A 5,076-nucleotide genomic window follows, 5' to 3' on the forward strand; every position below is an offset into this window, starting at 1 on the left:
GGTCCTGCTGAGAAATCTACCACATACAAATCACCTTTCCTATACCCTTCAAACACTAGAGATTTGTCAGATTCCATTAGCACCAGGCAGCGATATTTGCCAAACATTACAATCATATTCAAATCGCAAAGCATTGAGACAGACATTAAGTTGAAACCAAGGGATTCAACAAGCATGACTTTATCCATGTGTTGATCCTTTGAGATTGCAACTCTACCTAGACCCAATACCTTACTTTTACCAGTGTCAGCGAATGTAATGTGGCTCTTGTCGGATGGACGTAAAGTTGAGTCCATAAGAAGGCTTCTTCTGCCAGTCATGTGATTTGTACACCCACTATCAATAATCCATTCTGAAGACTTTGAAGTCTCTGGTGTCGTACCCTACAGTGCAGTTAGGGGGATAGGCTTCACGAAGAGTGTTGTGAAGCATAAACATTTGACGAACCAGTGGGTTATGAAAACTAAAATCCAGATTAGGACTAATGGGGAGAGTAGCATGCGATTCAGGAACGAAGTACATAATGATGCCATTTGGGCAGTTTATCTTGCGCCCCACAAGATTTTTATGGTCCCCAGCAATAGCATCAGAAGATTTTGTTTTTGTGCTGGAGACCTTTCCCTGCAAAAGAGAGTTAAGCTTTCTTAACCACCCACATCTTCAAGGGTGGCTTAGAAGCTATGAGTCTAAGTGCAGCATCTGAGAATTTTGGCTTTGAAGCCTTAGCAAACAGTCTAGCAGGGGGACAATAATACTCATAGGCATAAGCAGAATAATTTTTGGTCATATGAATATGACGGTTCGATGAACCGCTCTCATATTCATATGCCTGAGTATGGTTTCCTTGCAAAACATTTTCGTTAGTGTGACTCAGGTGAGTCCTCTGTCTGTATGAAGCCTTTGGACCGAGGTTTGTCTTCTTCAAGTGAGGTGTCATGAAGACATTCACAGGAAGATTTTCCAGACATGTTTTCAGAACCCAGATCTTCTTCATAGGCGGTCCATTCCTGCAGTTAGTACCAATGTACCTGGCAAACACTTCACCATTCTGATTCTTAAACAGTTTATAGTTTGCATCAAAGGATTCATCAATGATTATTGGGTTAGCACAAGTGAAGCCAGATAAATTGGATGGATCTGCTGAAAGTTCCTTTGCAGCAACCCATGTAGTTTTGGGGTACTGATCAGGTTTCCAGTAAGAGCCATCTGCATTGATTTTCCTCACAAACCCAACACCCTCTTTCCTAGGGTTTCGGTTCAGAATCTGCTTCTTAAGGACATCACATAATGTTTGATGCCCTTTCAGACTTTTGTACATCCCTGTTTCAAGCAATGTCTTCAACCTAGCATTCTCATCAGCAATAGCAGTGGTATCCTCAGCAGAGGGGTTAGTTGCCACATCAACAGTTGTAGATATTGGAACAGTAGTAGCAGTGGAACATTCAGCAACAGAATTAGCATTATTACACTCAATGCATTTAAGACATGGTGGTTCAAATCCTTCCTGAGCGGGACTGATCTGTTCGGCGCGAAGTGACTCGTTTTCCTTTTGAAGATCTTCATGAGCCACCCTCAATTTATCAAGTTCTTGCTTCCTTTGAAGATAGTCATAGGAAAGCTTTTCATGAGTTGTTGAGAGAGTATCATGACGATCTTCAAGTTCCTGATACTTAACGTGAAGGTTTTTTATGTCTTCAATTAAGGATTCAGATCGAGTCATTTCAGCACCCAACAGATCATCGCTTCTGTCTAACAGTTTTTGAATATGTTCCATAGCTTTCTGTTGTTCAGTTGCAATTTTAGCAAGTGTTTTGTAGCTAGGTTTTGAATCACATTCAGAGTCATCATCACTGGATGTTTCATAACGAGTGGTGCGTGTGTTTACCTTGGCACCGTGTGCCATGAAGCAGTAGGTAGGAGTGGAGTCGTTCTTGTCATTTGCGTCGGTGTCTGTGATGCAGTTATTGTCTTCAGTGTTGAAGATGGACTTGGCGACGTATGCTGTAGCCAGACTCGCAATGCCAGAATCAGACTCCTCCTCAGACTCCACCTCTGCCTCCTCAGATGCGGACTCCTCTTTTGAATCCATCTCCTTTCCAACAAACGCACGTGCCTTGCCAGATGACCTCTTCTTGTGTGATGAAGACTTTGATGAAGACTTGGAAGAAGACTTTGAGTGTTTCTTCTTCTTCTTGTTGTCAGAATCATATTCCTTGCTCTTCTTCTTCCTTCTGTTCTCATTGTCCCACTGTGGACACTCAGAGATGAAGTGCCCAGTTTTCTTGCACTTGTGACATGTTTTCTTCTTGTAGTCATGAGCAGAAGCTTCATCATTCCTTGAGCTTGATCGTGAAGATTTTCTGAAGCCTTTCTTCTTGGTGAATTTTTGAAACTTCTTCACTAGAATTGCAAGTTCTCTTCCAATGTCTTCAGGATCATCAGAACTGCAGTCAGATTCTTCTTCAGATGAGGAGACAGCTTTTGCCTTCAAGGCACGAGTTCGCCCATAGTTTGGACCGTAGATAGCTCTTTTCTCAGAAAGCTGAAACTCATGTGTGTTGAGCCTCTCAAGTATGTTAGAAGGATCGAGTGTCTTGAAATCAGGACGTTCTTGAATCATCAGGGCCAGAATGTCAAACGAACTATCAAGTGATCTCAGCAACGTCTTGACGATTTCATGTTTGGTGATCTCAGTGGCGCCGAGGGCTTGAAGCTCATTTGTGATGTCAGTGAGCCGGTCAAATGTGTGCTGGACATTCTCATTGTCATTTCGCTTGAAGCGGTTGAAGAGGTTGCGAAGAACACTGATTCTTTGATCTCTCTGGGTTGATATGCCTTCATTAACTTTGGAGAGCCAGTCCCAGACCAGTTTGGATGTCTTCAAGGCACTCACACGGCCATACTGTCCTTTGGTCAGATGACCACAGATGATATTCTTGGCAGTAGAGTCCAGTTGAACAAACTTCTTGACATCAGCAGCAGTGAGACCTTCTCCAGCCTTGGGAACACCGTTTTCGACGACATACCATAGGTCGACGTCAATGGCTTCAAGATGCATGCGCATCTTATTCTTCCAGTAGGGATATTCAGTTCCATCGAAGACGGGGCAAGCAACGGAGACTTTGATTATCCCTGCAGTCGACATAGCTAAAACTCCAGGTGGTTAAACCGAATCACACTGAACAAGGGAGCACCTTGCTCTCATACCAATTGAAAGTGCGTTATATCGACTAGAGGGGGGGTGAATAGGCGATTTTTATGAAAGTCTTCAAAACGTGAGAGTTATGAAGACAAACAGTGAAGATTATGCCTATTACTATGCAGCGGAAGTTAGATTACACTAGGCCAGCCATGGTCATGTATTCAATAGAGTGAAAGCGCAATGACAAACAGCTTCAGTGTAATAAGGATCAGGTAGGAAGAAGTTATGAAGCCGAACAGATCATACATTCATGTTGTGAAGACAAAAGATAAAGCAAGCATGCAATGGCTTCACAATGAATAACTGTAAGTGAAAGGAAGTGAAGATGAAACCAGTGACACGTTGAAGACAATGATTTGTTGGACCAGTTCCAGTTGCTGTGACAACTGTACGTCTGGTTGGAGCGGCTAGGTATTTAAACCAAAGGACACACAGTCCCGGACACCCAGTCAAGGACACTTAGTCGAAGACACCCAGTCCTCACCGTTTTCTCCTTGAGCTAAGGTCACACAGACCTCGCCCAATCACTCAGGTAAGTCTTCAAGGTAGACTCCCAAACCTTCACAGACTTCGTTCACTGGCAATCCACAATTTCTCTTGGATGCTCAGAACGCGACGCCTAACCGTCTGGAGGATGCACAGTCCTCAAGTGTAATAAGTCTTCAAATCACACAGACACGAAGACTTAAGTGATGCCCAATTTACTCTGGCTCTGGGTGGTTAGGGCTTTTCTCCTCACTAGGAATTTTTTTCTCTCAAAGGCTTCGAGGTGGGTTGCTCTCAAACGACAAAAGCCGTGCACTGAAATCTGAGCAGCCAACCGTTTATGGTTGTGGGGGTGGACTATTTATAGCCACTTGGCAACCCGACCTGATCTGTCCGAAATGACCCTGGGTCACTAAGGAACTGACACGTGTACCAACAGTCGAATTTTGAACTCACACGACAACTTTACTTGGGCTACAAGTAAAGCTGACTTGTCTGACTCTGGACAAGATTTTCTCTCAAAGTCTTCGCTTGAAGACATAGGATTTGAATCAGGCATCACTACAGTCATTCTGACTGGTTCTTTTGGACCCCACTTAACAGTACGGTGATTCCTATGACACAACATAAATGAAATAAAACTACGAAGGATCTAAGTCTTCGAGTTCCATAAGCTTCATAGGGAGTCTTCTCATGTCATTGTCTTCAATATGAATATCTTCATAAACCACCATTGTCTTCAATGTCTTCGTACAGTTTTAGGGGTCATCTCTGGTAATAAAACCGAATCAATGAGGGACTTCTACCTGTGTTTTCCTGCAATTCTCACAAACACGTTAGTCCCTCAACTAGGTTTGTCGTCAATACTCCAAAACCAACTAGGGGTGGCACTAGATGCACTTACACTATCCGTCTGTTTTCTCTCAATGAGAAGGGTGAATTGGATGCCATCTCTCAAATTCCAGTCGTTTGCGAATATCAAGACATTTTTCTAGAAGAGCTCCCAGGAATGCCTCCGCACCGGCCAGTTGAATTCGTTATTGAACTTGAGCCTGGCACGGAACCTGTGTGCAAACGTCCTTACAAGCTCGGACCTGAAGAGTTGAAGGAGCTGAAGAAGCAACTCGATGAGCAAGAAAGAATGGGTCTCATCCGGCCTAGTTCTTCTCCGTGGGGTTGTGGTGTTCTTTTTGTGAAGAAGAAGGATGGAACAGACCGACTTTGTGTTGATTACCGTCCAGTGAACAAGAAGACCATCAAGAACAAATACCCACTTCCCAACATCAATGAGCTATTCGAATAACTCAAAGGTGCTCAAGTATTCTCCAAGCTTGATCTCCGTATGGGTTATCACCAGATTCGCATTCGTGAAGAAGATATTCCCAAGA

The sequence above is a fragment of the Triticum urartu genome, chromosome 4A, assembly GCF_056163025.1.
Source record: "Triticum urartu cultivar PI428250 chromosome 4A, HENAU_Tu73, whole genome shotgun sequence".
Taxonomy (NCBI): Eukaryota; Viridiplantae; Streptophyta; class Magnoliopsida; order Poales; family Poaceae; genus Triticum; species Triticum urartu.